This window comes from Euprymna scolopes, chromosome 5, assembly GCF_053919585.1.
Source record: "Euprymna scolopes isolate OS-2025 chromosome 5, ASM5391958v1, whole genome shotgun sequence".
NCBI classification, from domain to species: Eukaryota; Metazoa; Mollusca; class Cephalopoda; order Sepiida; family Sepiolidae; genus Euprymna; species Euprymna scolopes.
Genome location: NC_136486.1, coordinates 105,017,174 through 105,044,625, shown reverse-complemented (window position 1 = coordinate 105,044,625; position 27,452 = coordinate 105,017,174). Strand labels below are relative to the sequence as shown.

Sequence of the window (27,452 nt, the reverse complement as noted above, 5' to 3'; positions counted from 1 at the left end):
AGAAAAAATGCAAACTGAATAAAATAACTCCAAAAAGGTCCTTTTCAGAGCCCCAAATTTTAATGAAACTTTTCAACTGCACATGCAAAATATGATCAATCGAAATGAAATCTTAATTGTATACATTGAAAAATATTCTAATTAAATAAGCACTTCCTTTTTCTTACGACAAAATAGGAGTACTTAAATTAATGAATATGTTTTTCTTCAGAAATACAAAAATTAGGGTATAAAATAATGTTTCTCTTTTTCTATAAATTTAAAAATAAAATGAAAATTTTTACATTTTGGGCTTCCATTAAAATTTTGCTTGTCGCCTTTTTGTTCTTTTTGATCGGTTTCTTTTACTAAACTCACTTTTTGGTGATAATTAAGCAATTTTTTTAGCAAAAACAGAGTGATTTTTATTTTTTTAAATTCATTACTTCGCTAATTATCGTTGAAATGGTTCCAGAAATCTAATATTTATCTTTCAAGAAAATTTTACGATTATTTTACTTAGCTTTTAAATTTAGCTCAATTTCTGAGTTTCCAGAGCTGCTGTCAAAATATTTTTCATGATAACATCTTTTTTCACGTGGAAAAATACACCTTTTTTTCCTTTTAGAGTTTTACTTTAGGCTTTAATTTTTTAAACACAATCAGTAAGTCATCAGAAACTTATAAAAAATCATGATAAGCCTGTGTTCAAAATAATGGACCCTATCAAATTTCACTATTAAATTGCATGTACCTAACCTCCTCACACTGAATACCTCAGCCTGATAAAAACAACTGACTTTTCATTAGAATGAAGTTATGAATGAATTTGCACATTCACAAAAGTAATAGAAATATGTTGGCAAATTGAAATGAACATTTTGCATTTCAACTTGTGGACATGTTTCTGTACGTGTTATTCATCCATCCAAACAAAGATTTTACTTATTATAAACCACCCTTAGTGTATGATTATTATTTCATCTTATTTTCAGTGTTATGTGACCAGTAGCTTAAGAGTTAAGTTAAATATTTTCATACATACATGATGATGATGATTGCAACGTCTTGTCAGACGAGTGCCACTCCCTCAGACATTTAAAATCCATGAGTCCAAATGCCTGAGGGAGTATCTATACAAATATGATGTTACAGAGTCTTAGCTTTGTACGACAGCTAAGTCTCTCTCTCGGTTCAAAATGTTCAGATCCAGCAACAAGCAAGAGCAAGATAGCCAGCAACAAATTAAACTGCAGACCAGCTTAATGCGGGTAATGGTCTTCCGCTTTATGTTTTTTTAAATCAGAGATTTGCTTCTCCTAGAAAGGAGTACTTAAATTAATGAATATGTTTTTCTTCAGAAATACAAAAATTAGAGTATAAAATAATGTTTCTATTTTTCTATAAATGTAAAAATAAAATTGATATTTTTACATTTTTGTCTTCCATTAAAAATCTTCATGTCGCCTTTTTGTTCGTTTTATAGTTTGTTTTGTTTTACTAAACTCACCTGTTGTTGATAATTAAACAATTTTTTTAGTAAAATCATGATTTTTTTTTTTTAATTTAGTATCTTAAGACTTTACTTCACTAATTATCGTTGAAATGGTACAAGAAAACTAATATTTATCTTTCAAGAGATTTTTACAATAAATTTACTTAGCTTTCAAATTTAGCTCAATTTCTGAGTTTTCGGAGCTGCCGTCAAAATATTTTTCATGATAACTTTTTTTTTTTTTTCACGTGTAAAAATACATCTTTTTTTTCCTTTTAGAGCTTTACTTTAGGTTTTAATTTTTCAAACACAGTCAATAAGTAATTGGAAACCTTTAAAAATTTATGATAAGCCGACTTTCAAAATTATGGACTCCATCAGACGTTGCTATTAAATTGCATGTACCTAACCCTCTCAAACTGAATACTTCATCTGACAACAACAATTGACTTTTCATTATAGAGCTGAGAATTTCTTTCCAAATTCATTTCTCTAATTCTCTATTGATTATTATATTGTACTTATAATATAATGTATAGTACTGATTTCAAAAGTTTTTAAAGAAAAAATTACTTGAGTGCCATCAGCTAGAAATCGACAACAAAATCAGTTACATTCTCTTCCATTTGAGCTATCGACAGATAAGGAAGATTTAAAATTAAACCACTTCAAGCTACGGATAAATTTGCACATGCACAAAAGTAATAGAAATATGTCGGCAAGTTTAAACTAACATTTTGTATTTCAACTTGCCGTCATATTTCTTTACACGTTATTCATCCATCCAAACAAAAATTTTACTCATTATAAACCATTCTTGGTGTATAACTAATATTTCCTCTTATTTTAGTGTTATGTGACCAGTAGCTTAAAAGTTAAGTTAAATATTTTCACACAAACATGCATACATACGTACGTACGTACATACATACATACATACATACATACATCGTTTCAATTATATAGATAAATACACATTTTTTTATTATAGAATACAAAATGGCTGGCAGGAAGAAATATCTAGGTTAAGGCGTAACTTTCGTAAAAATGTCGCGGTTAGAATCTTTTTTTTTTTTTTTTTTTTTTTCTGAACTAATTTTTAACTAAGGGGAACTGATATACATTAGCTTTTGGAAGAGTTATCTCCCCTTCATCGATTTGGCTTTATATAGACAACGAAGAGGATAAATGTTTAAAACGTAATGGAAATTTTGCATCTGTCTAACCGAAACTGAGTCAATATACTCAGTGTTTTTGTTTTGTTTTTTTTTAATTCTGAAACATTGAAAATACAAGCTGTGTATACACTGATGTTGAAGTCACTTTTTACGGAAACCACCTCAGATAAACCATGATTCCACTTAATCTCAAGAAAGAAAAATAAAAAAAGGTAAGGTTATGGATAGGAGGAAAACAGTCAGAATGAAAAGAGTTCTACAAACCTGCTGTATTAATTCGTTCTTGACATCATTCTGGCAACTTAGGGATTCACCTGATATATTGTTCCTGTGCGAAACTGGCATTAGACTGACAGTTCCCTTGATGAAATCCTGATTAAAAGATACTCAAACTTGACATCAAAATCTGATCCCCAAGATCATGGAATATGTGTGTACATTAGAGATGGCTTTCCATGTGGTATGAACATCTCCAGAGAAGATCCTAAATTGGTGTATATGTGCTCTCGAATAGAACTTGCTCACAGCACCGCATTCATATCTACCTTCTATTGCTCTCATAACAGTGGAGTTACTATCATTGAGAGTAATTCAGAGAAAATTGATCACATTCAGTCTGCTCATCCCTTGGCTAATATTCACGTCTGTGGAGACTTCAATATTTACAATGTTGAATGGTTAACCCACTCAAACAAAACGATGATGAGAGGAGGTACTGTCGTGATTTCTCTATTGCTTATGACCTAACACAAATTGTTCACGAACCCACCTGTATGCCTGACACTGACAGAAAGTCTTCTAGACCTTTTTCTTACAATATGCTCATAATTGTATCCATCTTCTGTTTTGTTTCCATTGGGACTAGGATCTTCAGATCATTCGTTTAAGATAAAAACAAAATATAATAAGTCCTCAGCTGTACCTTTTCATCATATTGTATATCGATACTCTGTGGCTGACTGGGATAACTTTCAAACATTTTGTATCAAATATACCTCTGTGTTCCATGTTTGAAAAGAGCATGTCTTTTATAGTATCAGACCTGACGGAATTGGTTAATCTTCGGTATATAACCATTTTATACCCTCCAAGAAATTCCAGCAAAAGCCTAACAGTGAACAGAGGTTCTTTGCAGAATGTGCTTCTGCCATTGTGCAAGAAACACTATTTCCATTACTATTAATAAAATAGATGTTGTGAAACTAAAGCTATCTTTGGGACTGCCAGCAATCACTGTAAAAGAGTAATAAAGAATGCAAGAAATTCGTATGCTCAGTACGTCAAGTCAAATGTAGTTGAGCAGTGGTTTAAAACCCACCAGTTTTGTCGAATAATAAACAGGGTCCTTAAAAGATGTTGGTCCTCTATCCCAACCATAATCAATCGACGTGAGATAATCTTGTCATTATCTGACAAAGTTAAACTCTTGCCAAAAACTTTGCTGTAAATTCTACCCTTTGAAACCAGTGCGACTTACCCATTGTATTTCTTCCCGTTACTGAAAACACACTGTGTGACATACAAATATCTGTGCATAATGTTGCCAAGCTTATCAAAAATCTTGATTCCAGTAAAGCAATTGACACCGATGACATTCCAATCATAGTGCTCAAAAAGTTTCAACTGAAACTAGTTTACAAAACTGTTTAAACGTTGCCTTAAAGAGAAATGCTTCCCAACACACTGAAAAATTTCATCAGTTTGACACATATTTTAAAGTTCCGGAGATCGGTCACCTGCTTCTCAGTACAGACCAACCAGTTTCCTGTATGCCATGAGTAAGTTGCTTGAATCTGTAATAAATAATGAAATGATCAACCACCTCAGCAAAAATAGTCTACTCAGTGATATGCAGTATGGTTTCCATTCTGCTAGATCTACAGCCGTTATGCTTACTGTAATATCACATATGATTAGTGAATCTTTCAATAAATGTTTTGTTTCTAGAGCAATAGCTCTTGACATATCAAAGGCCTTGGATATGTCAAGAAAAGTTCATAAAGGTCTGCTTCACCAAGATTGCTAGCAACGGAACAGCTAATTTTCTTTTTAAATTCCATTTTCATCCCAAACAAGGCACAATACCACTTTGATGTAGGGCCTAATATCGGGGACATAAGTTGCAGGAATAGTATGTGGGGAGATGAGCAACAAGATGTCTGTTTATATTACACTTGCATATCTGCATGTCAGTAAAGTTTGGAAAACAGGAACCTGGAAAGGAGTTCCAGAGTCTAGCAGTTCTGGGGAAGAAACTATTAGAGTAGAAAGCCTTCTTACATCTAGGGATCTCTACTCTGTTGGGGTGAGATTTTGCTGATTGTCGGGGGTATCTGCATAGAGGAGGAACAAGGGCTTGTAGTTCGTCTGTGCATCCACCATTAAAATACTTGTAGAACAGACAGAGGGATGCAAAATTTCGTCGATAGGTCAGAGGTTGAAGATTGGATAACAGTTTTGAACGCTGTCCAGGAGAGAGAGACTAGTAGAAGATGCACCAGCCCAAATGTGACAACAATACTTCATACATGTGCGAATGGTGGCCTTGTAGAGGTACAGGATACTTTCAGGCATAAGTAGCTTTCTAACACGGTAGAGAGAGCCCACCTTGCAACGGCCCTGACAATACTCTTAATGTATCTAATCTAATTCTATGGCTTGAGAAGCATTTTTTGTAATTATTGAAGGAAACAGGCTTAGTCTTGGCAGCATTGAATGTGACCATTGAAAATAAAAAAAATCTTAAAAAATTAGTTTTCCTCAAAGAACGTCAAAATAGTTAAAAATGAAAAAAATCACCCGAAGCAAAATGAATGAAATTATACCACGTAGGTTTAAAACTGTTATTGAAAAAAAATAAAAACATGGCTGATTGCAAAGTCCAGCAACTTAGATAGGGTAAGTAGCAGGGTAGGGGGTAGGGGGAATGGGGCGCTGTTGAAGGAATGAAATAGAAAACCGACTGAGACAACATTATTACTTTTAAGCTATCCCCACCTAATATCTGTTCTCGGTTAGTCAATCAAATAATTTTTTAGATTTTGCTTTATGTTAATTTTTTATTGTTTTTTTTTTGTTTTTTTTTTGTGCAGAAATGACTTTTGATTGTGTTTTTGCGGCCATAGTATTCAAATTGGGTTGGGTGGATCAGAGGAAGTTTACAGCAGGCCTTTTTGTTCAATTCGAAGGCTTTGTCTCTCATGATAAAAAGAGAGTCATTAGGCTTCTGGACCAGTCAAAGTGACTTTTATGGGCCACATCCAATCCACAGGCCGTAGGTTGCCAAACCTTGGACTACAGTATCTATAAACTGATTCTCTTTTATAACTGCTGCATGTATAGCATGGACTGTGGTATGAGTAAGTTAGACGAGGACCTTTTGTCTTTCGATTTCATGTTGATATGTGAAAATAAACAGAATGCCTATGAAAAGAAAAAGGTAAAAACAGAATTAACAACATATTTATTTCATTGCCAGTAAGTTAAACACAAGATCAGGTGTGGTTTTGAATAGCAAACACACAAGGATATGCAAAGTCTGGCCTACAAAATGCCTGAGTATTCCTCAGTAGAGGCGTCTAGGCAATTATCTATAATATAACCCCTTCTTAGAGAAAAAGGTAAAGCCTGGGAGAGTAGACCTTCTAAAACCGAATAGAATATACGTCAAACCAACAGCAACAGAGACATTATCGGGGTGATTTGTATGATAAATACAATAATAACAAAACACAATATATTTATATATTTACAAAGTTAGGAGAAATGAAACATTGTAGGTGTGAGTTGTTCTTTTCTGTGTGTAAGTTCAATCAGTTCAATTGTTTTCCTTTGTTTCTACACGTTTGTGTACATATTTACCTTATTTTATTTTTACTGAGGACGGTGTATCCTATCGTAGGCCAGACAATTACATATTGTTGAATAAACTCCAATCAAAAGATCTTTTTTAGATTTTAGCTGTTTATTTAAATGGAATCGCTCCAGACAAGGAATAAATCCACTTGATATTAGGTTGGTGCAAAAAATGTTGTTTCTTGACGTTAAACCTCAAAAGATCAAAACTCCTTTCATAATAAACTTTATTAATCGAAATAAGAACCATTAGAATCGTCACATTTTTGCCAACAAGAAACAAGTTTATTCATCCCATTAGCATAGAAAACCAGAGTTCTGGAAGCGACGAAGTCATTGAAGGCCGATTCGGTATCATCTCGGCTTTGAAGCATTTTTCGTGCAGAAGTTGTCGAGATGCTTGAAAAAGTGATAATCGGTGGGCAAGAGGTAAGGTGAATATGGCAGATGAGGTAGAGTCTCGTAGCCAAATTCGTCCAGCTTTTACAGGGTCAGTTGAGCAACATATGGGCAAGCGTTGTTATGGAGGACAATTAGTCCCTTCATATTGACCAAATCTCGGGCACATATATTGGAACTTTCGTCAAATTCTCTGGCATAATCGTTTCGCCCTGATTCAAGAAGCTGTGATGGATGAGACCAACCACAAACCACAAACCACAAAACAGTCACCATAACCTTTTTTGGTGTAATTTTGACTTCGGGAAGTGTTGTGGAGCTTCTTTAGCATCCAATCACTGGACGTCATCAGTTGTCATAAAGGATCCATTTCTTATCACGTCACAACTCACTCAAGAAATGGGTTGTTTTTGTTGCACAGAAGGAGCTTAGAAGACATCTCAAAATGATGATTATCGTTCAATTCATGCAACTTTTTTTACTTCCCTATTTACTTTAAATGGTGAACGACTGTTGAGTGGTCGACCTCGAGTTCAACAGCAACTTCCCGTCTGGTTTTGTGAGGATTGGCTTCAATTAAAGCTTTCAAATGTTCGTTATCAACCGCAGTCGGCCAGCCGCAGCCATCTTCATGTTCAAGGCTCTTGTCATTATTGCAAAATTTCTTGAACCACCGTTGTGCCATACATTCGTTTATGGTTCCTTGGTCAAATGCATAATTGATATCACTTTTCGGCCTAGTTTGAACTGGAACAAGAAAATCGTGTGGATTTGAATTTTGACCATGCTGTCAAAAAGCCTGCAAAAAGAATTAACGAAGAGATTGAGAACGGTAACGAATAACATGATACAATAGACTGAAAAACGCGCTTCAAACTGGATATAACATGGCTATATATATCAATGAATTAATTTAGAAATCAAATATAAAAGTAACATATGTAAGAAAACGATATTGTTTTTGTACCAACCTGATATCAAGAGCTTACATAAACGAAAGATGATCATCACAAATACAGTGTTCTTCATTGTCTTTGACCTTGAAATGACCAAGGCTACAGGTAAGAAAACAGTCAGCAGGAAGCAGATTTTCAAAATCCTTCAGTTTTAGGAAAGAATGTACTGGAATAGAAATGTGTATAAAATTAAGATATCAAAACAGCAAATTGAAGACCACTACACCACCAAGTAAAACGAGCTGAAACAAAAGAAGCAATATATAGATCAGATAATTCTGGGGCATACATACCATAATAATATTTATAAAAAAGGCTGAGACTAGCAACATCACGTCTTTGGGAGAAAAGAGAGAGAGAGAGAGCAGAGGAGAAGAAACAGTGGCTGGAATCAAATTACAGATGCGTTTCTGGAACACAAACTCACAAATCTGACAACAGTACTCCATACATGATCTTATAGTAGATTTGTAGATATAGAGAGTAGCCTTAGGTGTGAGACAGTGTTTGTATCTTTCACCGGGTATATTCGCCAGGTAGGTTTTAAAATTCTTTTTCATGCTCCTAGTGGCTCCTATGATTACTGTGATGACTGGAATCTCCCTAATGTTCTAGTTTCTTTTCATGTACATAAAACCTTGTCATTTCATTATCCTCTCTTCCTCAGCTTTGTTTAACCGCTCATCATTAGAGATACTGACTGTAAATAAAGTCGCTACATTTTCCCTCTTCTCCCATACCAATAGCCAGTAGAAGCTTACAACTCGATGTCTGGTGGCTCATACTTTCTATTATCAAAATGACCGGATTTGGGATTAAATAACTCGAAAAGTGTTGATATGCCATAAAGTAAAACAGTCAAACCAAACACCATGAATAAATATTTGAAAATATACATTTCATATTACATTTCAAATTTAAGTTTGACAGACCGATAAAAATGCTGTTTCAGATTTAACATGATAGACCATATGGAATATTATATAGTTGTAACAGTTACTAAGGCTGTTAGCAGCAGCAGCATATAACATATGCAAATGACCAAGCCATTTATGCGACGTGACATCAAAGCAGAGACAATAATAAGAAATACGTGGCAAGGCACAGAAGAAAAGAGTATTGGGGGTTCGAGAAAAGCATGTTTGAGCCGAAACAAAAAGCCACACACAGTTGAAGAAAGAGAAATGAACTTTTGGATATTTAGAAACAATGCATTGTTGGAAATACCAGATAAAAAGGCATCTGTTAAAGAAAATAAGTCAAGTTTTTTCCCCTGTCTTCTGCTTCCTTACGACGGAGTCTACAATGTGTTAGGTCTGTTAAAATGTAATGACAACATTAAAAAAAGGTGTACAGCATTATATTGATACTTAGATGCAGATAGATCCTATGGGGAAATGTATTATCGAAGAGGAGAACAAAGTTCTTTATAAACTTGAACACAAAACACATTACCTTGTGGTTGAATGACGAACGAAGACAAAAGGCTTACATAACAAATACAAGACGTTTATTCATTCAGCTGGTGATTAGAATTCGATGCCCGCTAAGTTGCTACATTGTCATCTTTTCCTGGCCCCTTCACTCGTAAGAAGTTTCGACAGTCTTCCCATTCTACTCTGCCAGACTAACTGCTTCCCTCTTCTAGACTCACTCGGACTGCTTGGACGGACTGTCTTCTAGTCCAACTTAATATTAACTTAATATATATTAATTCTATACTTTTTTGTGACTTCAGCCTGTGGGCCAATAAGTGAATCCCTTGCATATACTTTCAACACGTGGCCATGCAACACAACTTCCAGATTTTCTCTGTGGACATTCTTTAATTCCATTGTTCTATTATTTCTGTTCTGATCCAAATTAAACACAACTTTCTGTTTACCAAATTCTTTGTTGTATAAGTCATTTCTAACTTGTATTCCTTACTACAATGGATAATTCACTGCATTCCTGGAATCGTATATCACTGACAAAATGTATTTATTTTAACTTATAACAACTGAGTTCGATTCCAGAATTCTTCTTCAATAATAATATTCGATCCTAATTACTTCTTTTCAAATAAAACCGGAAGCTGTACCCTTTAATATACTACAGGCAGAGTTTCTTACATGTGTTATTAAATAGATAGAACAGAATACATTATCTATCTATCTATCGATCCAGCCATCTTTCCATCTCGATCTATCTATCTATCTAACTGGAGGGATAGACAATAGATGGATATGATGATGTCTTTATAAAACCTGTCAAAATATGAAAAGCTAGATCATAGACAAGTTTATCGGAAAGTCTGGTCAGCTGATCGGATCTACGCGTGAGTCACGTAATCAGGTTAGCTGGAGATCAGAGGAGTTGGAACTTGGGATTGAAGCAGAGCCATTGGGCTTTACGGTTGTCTCTCCTCTCCTCTTGCGAGGGAGTGACATGTCTCTCAATGTAGACTATTAAGACCACAAGCAAAGAAACTCACTTTCTATTCTTCTGCGCGACATCCTGGAAAGTGAAATAAATACGAATATGAAAACCGATCATCGTCTTGGAGTCAATGTGTTTTGTCCAAAAGGTTCCAGCCCCCTCCAAGAACAAGATGAAGTTAGGATGAACCAGGTTCAGTGAGCAGAGAAGATAAAGGTATGTCGAAGATACACATATGACACCTACACGCACGCATATGAACATTAGACAACCACGAAACGTAAAACGGGTCCAGAAAGTGAAGAACTACTGATAAACATTTCGTAACGCATTAGGGACACGTCACAAACAAACACGAAACATATACACCCGTTTACATGGGTGCCGTTCATGTTAGATAACGTAACATGACTCATTTTGGTACCGTTTTTGCTATACCATTATATAACACATAGATCTTAGCATGACAGACCTACACACATACAGAACCTATTATTTGTTTCATTTTACTTCAGTCGAAGTTCCCAAAAATCTAGGGGCCTCTTGCTAAAAGGTAACATTTGATCTCTATATAAGATACATAGATATTCGAATAGCCTATTAAAGTTACCTTTTATATCTCAAACACTGATTTAATAAAGAATTTAAGAACATAATTTTACTCTCCTCAATTGATCGTTTAAACATGTTATAGTATATCTTTCTTGTGGTCTCTTGGACTTACTGGATTCCAGAACAAGAATTCATCTAGTCTGATGGAGTATCCAGTTTTGTATTGTTACTTTAGGTAAAATTATTTGGAGAAATTGCGCAATTCCTCGTGCGTTATCCAAACTGAGGAGATTTCATTTGGGCTGCGAATACAATATGATTTTGAATATTTAGTGTAGGTTTATTTTTAGGGAATGGCCTGAGCAGCCTGTTACTGAAGATATCACTGTTGGCGGATTTTTAAATACTGAAGAGTTGTCCCTCTTTAAACATTATTTTCAAGTATGTAGGCAGCTTGGAGTTGCCCCCATTATCTGTTAACTGATGACGTCTATTTTAAATTAAGCACTCTGAGTTTTCACCCCTTTATTGACTATATTTTTTTATAAATGACGCGTATGCGGTGTGTCCTTCTCTTTTCTTGTATAGATGTAAAAATAAACAGACATTTTTTTGTACGTCTGTGTGTGTGCTGAGAAAATGTTAAGTGTTAATTGATTTGTTTCTTTTGTCATCATGGATACCTTCCACGATGAAGTTATTTAAAAAAAAAAACAAAGGTACGTTTAAAAAACGAAGGTACTTTTTGCTTTATTTACTTTTTAATTAATTTAACTAAGGTTATTAATTAACTTAACAAAGATTATCAATTAAACCAATGTATATATATTTTTTATATATTATTTTCAAGTATAAAGGCTGATTGGAAGGCACCGCCAAAAATGGCCGAAAAATCAAGTTGTTGTTGTTTTTTAAAACGAAATTACATTTATTAAAATCCATTATTTCTGAGTAACTTTTTTTTTCCAGAAAGATAAAATCCTGAATTTTATCATATAGAAAACAGAATAATGTAAAACTTTTTCTACTATTTTTAATTCAATTTTAAATGTAAAATTTTCCCAAAAAGTTAACAATTGACATTTTTTGTCTTGCACAAAAAACGTACATAAATATTTAAAAAAAAAGGTTTTTGAATTAATTTATTTATTTGTTGTCTAACTAAGATTTAGGATGATTTTCTAAGAGAATATGCAAAAATATTATAATATAAGTACCTGGATTTCAAATAATTCCACTTTTTCATATAGGCAACCAGTTACTTCGCGTCGATCTAGAGTCTAGATCGACAATGTTTACGTTTGTGTTCAATAAAAAGCAAACTATATAAGACCAAACAGGCCCCCAAAAACTTATTTTTCAGTGACGAAAATTTCAATGTATTATTAACGCTGAGGCTGGCCAGTACCAGATGGGTGACCATTTGTATGAGTTTGGTTTTTAATGTGTATGTGTGTGGTGGCCAGGCTCCCCAAAATGGGGGGGGGGCAATTTAAAGTAGAATAAAAAAAAATTATTTCAGCGCGTTGGTCCACCGTAGTCGAAAGGCGGCAAAGTTTTCAAACGGGATCGAAAAAGTTGTGCTATTTTTAACACAAAGGGCACAATATTTATCGAATTTTTTTTTTTGTATCGATTCTTCAAAGTATGCCCTGTTTAATAATGGTCATGCATTATTCAGCTCGCTAAAAAAATTGTTAATTTATTTATCAAAGATTTTAAAATGGCTTTTTTCGTATAAATATTTAAAAAAAAAAAATTTTGTTGTTTTGCTTAACTAAAATTAATTATTTTACTTAACATATTCACCGAATTTCACACTTCAAAACTCAAAAGCGGGATAATTAAACACAATCGAAGTTCTGATATTCAGACGTCAAAATTAGATATGCAAACAATTTTTTTAATCTATAATTCTGTCCATTCCAACAACACAATATGTTGTGTTCAGTTTCAGATGATTATTTTAAGTATATTTGTACCCCCTCCAAACAACGGGGGTTTTGTAAGCAAAAAAATATATATATATATATTGTTCTGGAACTCGCGGCAGTTATTCCTCAGAATCTTGCTTTCAGGTACCTACAATACCGTATAGCAGTCAACTTTAGAAAGCGTGTGTTGATCAGACAGATAAACTCAAATCAACATAACGAAAACAACTGGTACGTTGAAAACGTTTTATTAATTAGGTAAAAAATCTGAAACAAAAACAAAACAAATAGTTAAAAGGAGAAAACATAATTAAACAAAAGGAAATAATACATGAAAATAATTATGTTTTGGACAGGCTTCCAAATTAACAGATTCTTGGATATCTTATCCTTTTCAATCAACTGTTAGGTGAAAGTCCGTAACAGTTGGAAAAGTGTCTTTTCTTCATTAAATTGTTAGGTGAAAGTCCGTAACAGTTAGAAAAGTGTCTTTTCTTTTTATTATTATTAAATCGTTAGGTGAAAGTATGGAGTGGTTAGAAAATGTCTTTTCTCCATTAAATAGGTGAAAGTCCGTAACAGTTAGAAAAGTGTCTTTTCTTTTTCTTCTTATTAAATCGTTAGGTGAAAGTATGGAACGGTTATGTCTCCTTTTTACAAAGGTTGTTATTCTAGTGCGGTGCATAAACTACCCAACGCCCATGAAATAAAAATCATAGAAGTCTGAGAAAAGATATAAGTTCTGTGCGAGCGAAGAAGGAAATAATTAGAATTTCTACAAATTAAGTGTGGAAGTCACACACTAGATTAAATAAACAGAAACAGGGGTTCAAGTTCTTCGTAGAAGAAATAGCTAGGTAAAGGAATAATAGGATGTATACTAAACGTACCTCATGGCTTAAACGGGGAAAGCCCAGTTCATGGAGTCGAGCAAAGTCAGTCTGCGTAGTTTTGAATTCCGCGGTGAAAAGGAGGGAGGAGGGACAGAATCGCAGAACGAGACTAAAACGAGATCCCGTGGATAGCGACATGACATTTTTTTCTTTTCTTTTTTCATTTGGAATGCCTAAACGGGTAAGTTTTCCATTAAAGAAAGATCAAGAAGGGAAGAAATAAGAAAGAAAACTATATATGAAAAAACTCGCACAGAGATGAATGAGAACGAGGCCCGAGGCACCGGTGCTCTTAAAGCGTGTGTCCCTTGTTAAAAAGGGCCCGGTCTGAAGACAGAACATATATATATATATATATATATATATATATATATATATATATATATATATATATATATATATATATATATATATATATATATATATATATATCGTTTATGAAAAATAAGTACACTGTTATAAAGTTCATTCTTCTCTTAATAATCGCTGAAAATTTCGTATTGATCGGATAATTACCTGATGTTTGGTAGATTTTTAAAAAGACGGTCCGTCAAAAAGTACTTACCTGCCCCCCTCCAAATTTTTGCGGTGCCTACTGATTGGAGTTGTCTCCCTTTGCCTGATTACATGGTTGCGTGTATTTTAAATTATAAACTTTGAGTTCTTTCCCCTTTCTGAACTATTTTCATATAAAGGTACGTTATTTAAAGAACGAAGGTACGTTTTGCTTTATTTACGTTGTAACTAATTTAACTAAGGTTATTAATTAAACTAACAAAGATTATTAATTAAACTTAAAAAGGTTATGGCCCACAAGTAATATTGATGATAAAAAAAGGAATTTTAACACATTTGAACATTGTTTTTTTGACCATTTGAAATTTTCGTTTGTCATAAAACAATTTTTTACTCTTTATAAAAATAATAATTATGGAAGCTAATCTTAGCATTCTTCGTGCCACCATTTGATGGAATCAACTACGCTACACGGAAACTTCAAGTTAAAATGGCTTTAATTAGAGATGCTTTCTGGAGAATTGCTGATGGAATGGAACCTGCTCCCCAAAAGGGACTTGATGTTCAAGCACACGGAATGTATATATTAAGGAGAGACCTACGTTAGTTCTTTGAGTGAAAACGTCACTGTTATATTTAATTGGAGATCCGATAGGATCTTAGTAAATGAGCGATTATTACGTGAAGAATCAAAAAAATGTAGAATTGAAAACCATGACATAAAAACATTACGTTAGCAGAAAGGGATCCAAGTTTTATCATTGTGGAAAAAACCGGACAGATTAAACGTGATTGTCGACTGCTTGGTGAAGATACTGAAGAGAATTTCAAGCGGAGTTATTCGAAAATGAAAGCGTTCTTCACGAAGAAAATACAGGATAATTCAAACGTTGTCGGAATTTTCTCACATAATGCGTTGTCTAAAGATAAAATTACAGACTGGATTGGGGATTCTGGTGCTACGTGTCACATGTGTTATGACATAAAGAAATGTATTAATTTACGATGATTGGGTGTGGCAGAAAAAAATTTCCCTTGGTGATGGATTCTCAGTCGAAGCATTAGGAATAAGAACAATAGAATTGAATGTAAGTGTACCAAAAGGAAAATACCAAAGATGCAAATTGTATGAAACTCGATACGTTCCCAAATTATGTTAGAACTTATTAAGTATGTTGAGAGCTACAAAAATCTGGGAAAACCTGCATATTTACTGAGACAGGTTGTCAGATTTTGAACAAACAGAAAATAGTAGCTACAGGTTCGAAAGATGGGAATATGTACTATTTGAACTGCAATAAAATAAAGGAAGCAGCCCATGAAGCAATTACTTACTCACTCAGTAACATAAAAATGGATAGCAACATTTGTGGACCATGTTTGGATGGAAAACATCACCATTCCTCATTTCCAAAAACTGATGGAAACCGAAACACTCAGCGTCTCGGAATTGTGCATAACGATGTTTGTGAAAGTTATTTTCGAAATGTGAAAACTAAACTGAAAGCTGCACGGGGAAAAACGAGTTTTTTTCTGAATTATCACCTCAATCTAAAATGGAACTATAACTGGTCAAAAACGTCGCCAGAATATTAAAAGGAAAGCCGAAGGAGAACGTGTAGAGAAAGAACGAATTGATCGGTAGAAATCTCCCCCAGATGAATTAAGAAAGGAATGTGATGTTAGAAAGTTTTCACAAAATTTCAAGAAAGGTTCATCAGGAAAATGTCAAGAACTAAACCGTCGACTTGCTGGTCGAATTGGCAATGGTCGCTTTGACCGGGGCGAAAGAGATAACCGTCGGAGAGGCGATGCCCCTCGATCCAAAAGGAATCGAGAACTAAAGCGAACCATAGGTAGGGAAAAGACAAAGAAAGCCAACGACCCTATGAGAGTTGAATACACCTGTGACTTTCTTGTTGTGAAAACTGATAATCCACAGGTGCATGAAGTGACAGAAGTTTATGGGGACTAATAATGTCTCTTGTTTGAGAAAGGGGTCCAGAGAAAAATAGAGATCATCGTTTAGTATGTTGCAAAGACAATTTTGTACTCTGTCAAGACGGTAAAGGGTGCTCTGAGCGGCGTCTCCCCAAATATTGCATGACAAAAACGTTGCGGAGTACAATTAAGATGAAATGTGTAAACCAGAAACCATTTATTGTGACGCGAGATTTCAATGATCAAATTAAAATGGTATATAACGGAACCTATTAAATGCGTAACAAATATTCACAAAACATAAAATAATATAAAGAATTGGCAGAAATGGCCATAGAAACGATCGGTGAAGATTAAGCGGTGAAAAGTAAATAATAAATGATACGCGATCAAAATGTATTGATTTATCGATCTGTTTACTTTGTGCCGAGTATTTTCTTCTTAAAGAAACGATCACAACAAAATTCAATAAATACTTGTGAATATGCACGATGTTTTATCGGTTGCTTTGATGTGTACTCGTGTTTCTATTAGACGTCGATACGTCTGTTATAATTAAGGTAAACAGTACACGATGACCCTAAAAAAAAAAACTACGCCAATGGAATCGTTAATAAAATTTGGGGTTTGTATTACTGTACACATAGATTCGAAAAAGTTGTCAAAAAAACAAATATATAACAAATAAATGTTATCAAAGGCAAGATAAGTTACTTTTCTACCTAACTGGATATATTTTTCGTGTTTTTATTTAATGTAACATGTTTATTCAGCTCGAAAAACATACATTGTTTACCGATGTATTGGAACATTCAAGATGGCGTCTGATTCTCTCTTTAACACGGTAAGTTTGGGAAAAGGTGTTATAAATAAAAAAAACGGATAAAATACTGTTAAAAACTCGCTCAATATATGTTACCGTGACATAGGTTGATATATGTTCGGCGGGTTTTTAATAGTATTTTGTATAGTTTTTTATTTATAACACCTTATCCCAAACTTACCGTGTTAAAGAGAGAATCAGACGCAATCTTGAATTTTCGAATGCATCGGTAAACTCTGTATGTTTTTCGACCTGAATAAACATGTTACATTGAATAAAAACACAAAAAATATATCCAGTTTGGTAGAAAAGTAACTTATCTTGCCTTTGATAACATTTATTTGTTATATATTTGTTTTTTGACAACTTTTTCGAATCTATGTGTACAGTAATACAAACCCAAAATTTGCAATCATTTATGCATTCCATGCGTATGTATACGATACAATCACGTTAACACACAGGTTCCCGTTAGATCACCGAAGTTTGTTATTTTTTACATAGGAACCACCACTCATAAGGCCCGGAGGCCACTTGAGGATACGGGTTATTGGGTATACATTAGTCATTGTGATTATATCATGGTAAACATAAGTAGTGGGAATTTGGTAAATTGGATTACTTAGGGGCGTAGTTCATCAAGAACTTGTTTACATTGCACTTGAAAACAATCAGATTGTAGTCAGCTGGAAAGCAGGCAATCGGAAGAGAGTTCCACAGGCGTTCACTTCTAAGAAAGAAGCTTTTTTCATGGAATCTACATTTAGGTTAAGGCACAGATAAAGTGTGTGGGAAATTATTGATAGTGATTTTGACTAGACGAGTGTTTTCGTGAAAGTTTGGCGAGGGGAAACCATAGATTGAAGCTCAACTAAGCACTTGCCATGAAAATAACGATAAAGCAGAGACAGTGTTGCAACATCTCTTCTGTGGGAAAGAGGTTGCAGGGAAGAGAAAAGGGCATCCCCACTAAGCTACGAAGTCTATTTTGAACTCTGTCAAGGGCATTCCGACTCGCACATCCTACTGATGAAACGATCACTAAAGTGTCCCCCGTGTAACGGTATGACGAAAAAAAAAAGACTCTGGAACATTCACAGTTGTTTCTGCAATCTAACCGTCCTTCGTACAAATAAACTGCATTCTATGACTGACTTCTCTACCAAATTTCAGCCTTCCTGCAATTATATGAGGGGGTCAATCTAGTGATCGTTTGGTCAGTTATAATGTATAATTCTGAATTGGCTTTACTTTCATCAGACCTAAACCTTGCATTGTTCTCAGAATTTTATATGTCGTTCAAAACAATCCCTATGCTATTCATGAACTGAAGATAGCAAGCTCATCCCAAATTTGGCAGTGCCAAACTAAACGCCTGTCTTTTTCTTCTTTTTTTCTTTTCTTTTGCCAGTTTGAAATCATAATGTGGATAGTGATGGGCAATTGCAATATCTTTTCGATTCTGTTCTTGATTCTCAATTCAGATACAATCACTGATTCTGTTCTAAATTCCTGATTCTAATATACTTGCCGGTTATCTTCTAAATTCCCGATTCTGATATAATTATTGATTCTGTTCTAAATTCTTGATTCAATACAATCACAAAATCTCTCTGAAATTCCCGATTCTGATACTTGGAGCTCAGAGCACCCGAGGCAGGCAAAAATGAGAAGTCAAGTAAAGAAAAACTCTCGTGCAATGCCATGCAGTTACAGCGAGTAAACAACAAAAGAGCGACCTAATTGTTGACCTCTGTTGGCCTCCGACGATAAGGGCATCCTGATATTTGAAACCTGACCAAAAGCAAACGCCAATAACAATAAACAATGAGAGCAGAATTTATCAATCGAATCGCGATTCAGAAGATATGTGAACTTAATAAAAACAAAGGAGATTGAAGAGTGAACTCAGACTACCAGAGATAGACGTTTGTGGCCGTATTCTGTTTCTCACTCGGCCGACCCATCCTCTCTATCCTGTGTCACGACACACGTCCATCTATCAGATACAAGCGTCCGCTTTTTATAACCTAAGCATTTGTCATTTTTTCGATAAAAACAGCCGTACTTAACGGGCGCGTTTTAGTGTCATTAAGAATACAGTTGAAAGGGGGAAAAACAGAGGATATTGAATGACTATACATCTGTATATAACACTATCATTGATTCTATTCTGAATTCCTGCTACCTGCATAATTACCGATTTTGTTCGAAATTGCTGATTCCAATGCATTACCGATTCCGATTCTAAAATCGTCTTAATGTAGAATCATTTTGAGGGGAGGAGGGGATTTAGTATTCATTTGTTTCTTATTTACTTTTACGGTTAGATATAATTTTCCTTCTAATTTGACCAACTTCTTAGAGCTTTTCCTTTTTTGTATTCCATTCAAGATTATGATATACTCATTGTGACATTTCTATCTATATTTTTTATTTGTGGTATTGTGATCCACTGTATCCTCTCGTGCCACTTTTTCCGGTGACATTTTACCGAAATTTTTTCTAATGATCTACAATCTTTTTTACTCATTGTTTCAAATCAACATATATTTAGAATTTTATCATTTCTACCATTAATGGAAAATTAAGTTTTAAACAAAAAGGAAAATTAAAAGTCTCGTTTTTTTTTTATTCAGAATAGGAAATTATACTAAATTTTTTCCGATACCCCAATACGTTCCGATGTTCAGATTCCGGATTCGGATTATTTGTCTTGACACTAATTGGACGTGCATAGAAATAAAAAGAAATACGTAAAAAAACGTATGCTATGAAGGGGAGATGTGTTCAAAAGTGAGAGTTCACAAAATATACGACCAAAAACGAAGTACTAATAAGCTTTCGGCATAAAATGACCCAAAGATGTTTGATATGCCGAAAAAACCAACAATAACAATATCATCATCGTAAACAACAACTACAACAACAACAACAACAACAGCAATAAGCAACAACAACATCAACAACAATAACAATAATAGTCAATAATCACCAGAAAGTAACATGACTGATAAGAAGCAGACAATATTTAAAAAAAAATATGTTAAACACACTTTTTAAAAATTATTTTCATATAAAATAAAAATGACAAATTAAGAGAAAGAACTAATTCAATCTGCTTCAAGCATACTGACGTGAAGAAAGATGAAGAAAAGCGATAGAAAATAAAATAAAATAACAGTAAAAAGAAAACAAGTACTAACAGTCTTAAGATGCGTCCAAAACATCCGCGCATTTAGTGATATATACGCTATTTAAAAGTTAAGTGCGGCAAACCAACGCGTGTATAATAGTGGGCTGGAAAGGCCACAGAAAAGACAGGCAAGCAAAAACAAAACTAAACAAAATTCATCCCAAAGTAGCAAAACTAAAGCTAGCTTGCCAGGACACTATACATATATATACAAATGTAGGCATTTTGGGCATATTTTATTAGTTTCTAAATAAAGGTTCATTTTTATCAATTGTCATAAAATTTTAGCCATAGAATAGTATTGCAATCTTCAAAAAGCCTGATAATTTTCATGTAGTCTCGTCCCGAATAACCAAATATATGAGTATTTCAATACTCAATTTGGCTACGAGTATGGCTATATCCATATATATATATATATATATATATATATATATATATATATATATATATATATATATATATATATATATATATATATATATATATATATATATATATTTGAAAATTTTTCCGGGGGGGGGTACAGAATTTTATAACGGCTAAATACAGACCAAAAAGCACGATACATTTAAAAAATAAAAAATGAAATTAAAGGTTAGCAAACCAGGTTTCGTTCCTCACTTATCAAAGCTAAATCGAGGAAAATACGATTTAAAATAAACAAAAAAGTCATGAAAATGGCTGGGGTAGGGGAAAAAACAAACAAAAACAAACAAATAAACGGGGGAAAATTACATAGGAACTAAATTAAGTCCAGGAAGATTTTTTTTTTTTTTTTTTTTTTGCTTGCAAAGAGAAGGTCTCGATGACTTAATAAAAAAGAGTCTCTAAAATTTTCAAATGATAGGGAGAGTGCGACTTACTAAGGATCGTAAACATGTCAGCACTGAAATTCGTGGCACACGCGTGGTTATTTATAAGATGGTCGCAAATCGCAGAACCATACGTATTACTCAGAACATCCGAGGGTGAAAAATTTGCATAACGAATTTTTGAAGGCGCATGCTGTTTTAAACGAAAATCTAATCTTTGCGATGTTCGCTCAACATAGTGCGCACTGCAACTACATTTAAATTAATAAATAATATAATTATTATGGGGGAGGGGAGAACATCTTTGCGAATAGACGGCAACATAGACTTAGTTGAAAAACAACGCGCGGGTTCGATGCAAAATAATACCGTTGTACAGACAAAGAAATTTGCTTAGCAAATCGGTTACTGATGTTACCTAGCCAAGGTAGACGTAGGTACACAGGATATCTATTAGCTATAATTTCTTTTGGTTTATGAAAATTAAAAACTTTCTTAATGATAGTAGTTTCTACAATATCCAAGGGGTAACCATTATTACAGAGGGCCTTAGTGATAAATTTGAGTTCATCATCCAAATTAATCTCACAACAAATTATCAAGGCCCTATGTACTAAAGTTTTGATTAAATTATATTTTTGGTTTATAGGACAAAAGAGTCCCAATGCGAATAGAGATTCGTAAAAGTTTGTTTACGATAAACAGAAGTAAGAAAACACGAGGATGTCTTGGACACAAAAAAATCCAAAAACGGAAGAGTAGAATTCGTTTCCTTGTCTACCGTAAACTTAAGGGCTGGATGAAAATTATTAAGGGACAAAAAAAAAAGCGTCCGCCATTTTCATGACTTTTTTGTTTGTTTTAAATCGTATTTTCCTCGATTTAGTGAGGAACGAAACCTGGTTAGCTAACCTTTATTTTCATTTTTTATTTTTTAAATTCATCATGCTTTTTGGTCTGTATTTAGTCGATATATATATATATATATATATATATATATATATATATATATATATATATATATATATATATATATATAAAGCTGGATGTGTGTGTGTGCGTGTGTCTGTGTGTGTGGTCACGAATAGGCTCCTATATGGTTGACTATTTAAAAAAAACTGATTACATATAATGATATATCGAGACACAGGAATGGGTATGTTTGATCTGGCAGAACAGTGGTTCATTAAAATTGTGGGGTCTGCGTTCGCGCCTGGTCTACAAAGTATGTGAATAAAAAAATTAAAAATATAAAAAAAAACGTTTACAAGTGTTTTTGATATAGATATACATCAGAATACTTTGATAAGTACGTTTTAACTTAAATAGGGCTGGTATAATAAAATTGTGGGGTCTGCGTTCGCGCCTGGCCTCCATAGAATGGAAATAGGCACAAACTTTAATAAAGACTTTTCATATCTATCTGTGTAAGTATACTTTGATAATAATGTTTCTGTTTGAATAAATATGGTATAATAAAATTCGCAACTGACCTCCATAGAATGGAAATATGTCACAAAGTTTAACAAGGTTTTTTAATATAGATCAACAGAATATTGTGATAAGTGTTTCAGTGTGAACAGGTATGGTATTATAAATTATGGGGTTTATCTATTTTATTTTTACTTTCATCATATTTTGCTTTGGTTTTGATACCCCCAAATTACACCTAAATTTGTTAAAGAGCATCTCTCCTCTCTCTCTCTGGCTCTTTCATACTCTCTCTATTTTCTCTCTCTGTGTCTCTATTAGATAGTAGATCGAGAGAGAGAGGGAGAGGGTGGGAGGAGGTCAGAGAGATATTTTTGTAGTAAATCCACGTTGTAGGAAGTGACGTTTCATCTAACCGGATGTCATGTGATGCTACGTGGCAAGGTTGGTGAAACGTTGAGTCTCTCAGAAAATGCCAAGCCGAGCAGAAGTCTAAAATGGTTCTCTCCTAAGTAAGGGGGAGATGCGCGCCCCAGACGTGGGACGTGGTAGGTACCCACAGTGGAGACCATCGATGGCGACATCTGCAGATCATGCCTGGGAGAATAAAAGGTTGAAAACCCAACATCTGTCTTCATCTTGTGTATTCCGGCGAAAACAGCAAGAGAGCTCCACCCAGATGAAGACTCTCCCAGAGCAGCAAAACCAGGTATGAACTTCTATATATAAACACATACATCCACAAGTGTCCTAACCACCAGACAAACGGTTTAAGGGATCTTGGGTCCCGTTTTCTCGTCTCTTAACACTTGTAATATCTCTCTCATCGTCATAAACTTTTTCTCTTCATTAGTAAAATGGACACGTCATCACCAGGGTACCAGTATCCCTCAAGTAAAGTGTCCAAGACCAAATCCGTTTCTTCTCCCTCCCTTATGTAACATATATGTTATTTGGTGCCGTTGACCTTCTTGCCCCCGCATGGGGCATATATATCGAAACCTGGATTGCCACGGACATAACGAGAAAAAGAGATAACGAGGAAAAATAAAGACAAGAAGAGAAATTGAGGAAAAAGGAGGGAGAAAAAAACGGAGAAGAGACAGTGGAATAAAAAAAGAAAGAATAGTGAAAATGAAGAGAAAAAGAGAATAAATAAAGAACAGTGAAAAACGGGTAGAGAGAGAGAGAAAGATAGAGAGAGAGAGGAAGGAAGAAGAAGGAAAAAAGATAGCAAAGGCATGAAGAATACCATACGCATTTAGAAGAAAATTAAACTCCAAAATTAAAAATATGCTGTGAATTTTGAAAACGACTGAAAAACAAAAGAGAAAAGAAAATTAATTTACCATATTAAAAATAAAAATAAAATTGAAAAACACAGAGAAAGAATTGAAAACACGGAGAAAGAAAAAAAAACGTATATATATATTTAAATAGACAAGACAACACAAACGAACAATGTTGAAGCAAATGACATCGAGCTTGTCCACAGTTTATAAACCTGTCAGTCATTTGACATTGTTGAATTTAGCAAAGCGTTACAAAAATAAGGGACAGTGAACTTTTAAATGCATTCGGAATAGCAAGATGTCATTTTAGATTTGAAAAAAAGAAAAAAAAAGAAAGAAGAAATTACACTATTGTCGAAAGTATTAGGTGATAAATAAAAATCAGGTTGGTGATGTGGCATCCCTCCGGATTAATTTTAAGTAAATTATAATTATATGAATAGAATAGAAGCGGAACTTTTTAATTTAATTCTGTGGTTAATTGTAAAAGAATAATGATTTTTTTTTAGTTTCAGAAAACCCTTGAACTTTGCTTACGTGGACAATTTGATCTGTGATAATTTTGTTGAACTTTGCTGAAAGTTGTTAGTTATAAGTGAATTAATTAAGTATATATTAAGTATTATTGAATATTGTTAAGTATTGTTGAGTTGCCATGTGTATTTTTCTGTATTTCTTTTTCTGTACTTTTGTTATCTTGTATTTGTATAGCAGATGGGGGCATCGATGGTCTTGCCACGTGGTGTCAATGTAATTTAATTTTTTAAAAATAAGATGATGACAGGATAGAGGTATATCAATTATCAATAATAATTTTTGAGATAACGGGATTATGCAAGGAAAACATAAATGAGAATTTTAAAATGGGATGATGTCGGAAGACAAAAGAATAAGGAATAAGGATTTTTTTTTTTAATCGAAATACAGTAGTTGGACAGGCAGACGGTTTGCTGGATTATGAGTAATGAGGTCAGGAAGTCAGTCGGTATTTATTCTTGTATACATATTTTTTTTGTTTGTTGTTTTGTTCTTGTAGTTTCGACAGATTTTTTTTTTGTTCCGGATGCGTAATTCGGTGGAGGACGGTACAGAACGTCCTCGTAATAAATAAAAAAAAAAAATCCATATTTTGGTAGGTGCTCAGGGAAGCACGAGATAGTTATAGAGAAATGGGCGATCTCTGTAACTAATATGGACAGTCGGAGGACATGTCCATTGTGTGTTGACCACACAAATGTAAATGGGGTAGAATAAATAAAGGTGTTGACCACACAAAGGTAAATGGGGTAGAATAAATAAAACCGACTTGATTACTCTTGGACCAATTAAGTATAGTCATAGAGGAGGTAAATTAATTAAGAACATTTGATGTGAAATGGTGAAGGTTTGGGATGGGATTTTTTTTTGTTTGTTTTTGTGCTACCTAGGAGTAAAGAAGATTGTCCGTAAATCCTGAGATGTAAGTAGGAGGCAGATGGACCTCGATTTTGTGTTTTATTGTTGTTCGGCTAGGAGCCGTGAAATTATCGACCACGAGTAGTGTCGACCGGGAGCAAAGGATGCTCTGGAAGTCCCGAGATGGGTACGAAGAAGCCATGGGGTCATAAAGGAGTTTGACCTTGAAGAGCGCAGGGTAGCGCTACATGGCAGTTTTATTGTTGTATTTATTTAATTTTGAGTTTATCGATTTATCGTAGGACAGTCTTCTTGCCAGCGGGTAGCGTATGTATTCCCTCCTTAGTTTAGTTAGTTAGTTATTAAAAATGTATGGCTTTGCCATACATTTTGATAAAAAAGGGGTGGAGGAAGAATTTTAGAAGTAAAATGTTACCCTATTGTGAATTAAAGGTACCAAATTTTTTTTAAAAAAACCATGCTGGGTGAATTTAATTGGTATTATTAAATTAAATTATTTTGGAATAGATTTGGTTGGTTTAGTTATATTTTAGGGACGTTTAGCGCGTAGTTGCATTTTTTTTCATGAGAATTACAAAGCGATTAGGCTGTAGAAAGCAGTTTTTTCTGTTGTTTTATTTTTTTATAAGCCACGGTATTGTCACAAATTAGAAAATTTGGCAGGGGAAATACTATTTTAGAGTAATGAGTACCCTGTTAAAACAATACTAGTGGTTCCAGTGAGTTGGAAGATGCCACGTAGGCCCAAGCAACGGCAATAAGTCTTGTCCAACAAAAGTCTGGCGTGCGAGGTCGCGATAATTCCTCAGGGTACGGAGCGACTGGACAGTCGGTACCAAGCCTAATCACGGGGAGATAGAAGAAAGGGAAAGATGCAGATTACGTAAGGGACAAGATAGAGCCTTATTATTTTTTTTATTTTTTTAGAGGAATGTGTGAGGGATATCTGGGTTGGAATCTTGGGACTTGTTGGGAATGCGGAAAAATCACAAAGGGAAAGCTACTTAGTTAGAAATCGATGCGCAAGTAAGCTTTGGCGCATTAGTTAGGGAGTGATGATTCCGTATCTTGTCGGGTTCCAGGAACTCAAACAGGCTCCGAGTGAATCAGTGTGAAGGCGTATCTTGGCTTAGACCAACCAAGGGAGTTAGTAGAAGAGCTTTGTGAAGTCCCAAAGTAGTAGATTGAATAGGACAAAGCTCCAATAATAGGACCACTCAGAGAAAGACGTCAGGGCATTACATTAAAGGAAAAAAAACTGGGACTTAGGCCTATGCTGAAAGTCGAGAACGCGAGTGGGATGGTTGGGTCGGTAGAGTATCAGACTTTTAATCTGAGGGTCTGGGGTTCGAGTCCCCATGCGATAAAACTACCACCAACATGGAGCATCCGACGTTCTGGTCGTAATTGCGATATGCTGGCCCCATTTCGAAAAAGTGATCGAAAATGGAGTCTCCATTTGTTTGGCCAAGTGGTCCAAATAAAGAGCAGAGTCAGTGGAAAATATCCAACAATGCGACCGCCTAGACAAGATGTATATCTGCAAAGCTGTATCTTTGTCTAACTTGGAAGCAAGTTAATGTCGAGGAGGGACTTTCGAGAAGCAGCAGAAGGGTTGATAGTGTTGTAGAAGAGTACTGGTGCCTGATCTTTCTTGGAAAAGGGGTGAGTCCGGAAAGTGAAAGAATAAAGATGTACTTCGGACATAATTATTTTTTTTAGTTAGTTAGTTATTAAAAATGTATGGCTTGCCATACATTTTGATAAAAAAGGGGTGGAGGAATGTTAAAGAGCATCTCTCCTCTCTCTCTCTCTGGCTCTTTCATACTCTCTCTATTTTCTCTCTCTGTGTCTCTATTAGATAGTAGATCGAGAGAGAGAGGGAGAGGGTGGGAGGAGGTCAGAGAGATATTTTTGTAGTAAATCCACGTTGTAGGAAGTGACGTTTCATCTAACCGGATGTCATGTGATGCTACGTGGCAAGGTTGGTGAAACGTTGAGTCTCTCAGAAAATGCCAAGCCGAGCAGAAGTCTAAAATGGTTCTCTCCTAAGTAAGGGGGAGATGCGCGCCCCAGACGTGGGACGTGGTAGGTACCCACAGTGGAGACCATCGATGGCGACATCTGCAGATCATGCCTGGGAGAATAAAAGGTTGAAAACCCAACATCTGTCTTCATCTTGTGTATTCCGGCGAAAACAGCAAGAGAGCTCCACCCAGATGAAGACTCTCCCAGAGCAGCAAAACCAGGTATGAACTTCTATATATAAACACATACATCCACAAGTGTCCTAACCACCAGACAAACGGTTTAAGGGATCTTGGGTCCCGTTTTCTCGTCTCTTAACACTTGTAATATCT

At 34.7% G+C, this 27,452-nt stretch overlaps 1 protein-coding gene and 1 long non-coding RNA gene across 2 annotated transcripts in view; one reads left to right on the top strand and one right to left on the bottom strand.

Moving 5' to 3' along the window:
• Positions 1–27,452, top strand: part of LOC145276618 (uncharacterized) — a 160,743-nt gene that overhangs the window by 94,989 nt on the left and 38,302 nt on the right. The window lies entirely within an intron of this gene.
• Positions 39–14,012, bottom strand: LOC145276945 (uncharacterized). Its single transcript, XR_013868061.1, has 3 exons — positions 13,660–14,012; positions 7,878–8,028; positions 39–6,075 (listed from the first exon to the last, which is right to left on the bottom strand). It is a non-coding gene; the product is annotated as an uncharacterized LOC145276945 (long non-coding RNA).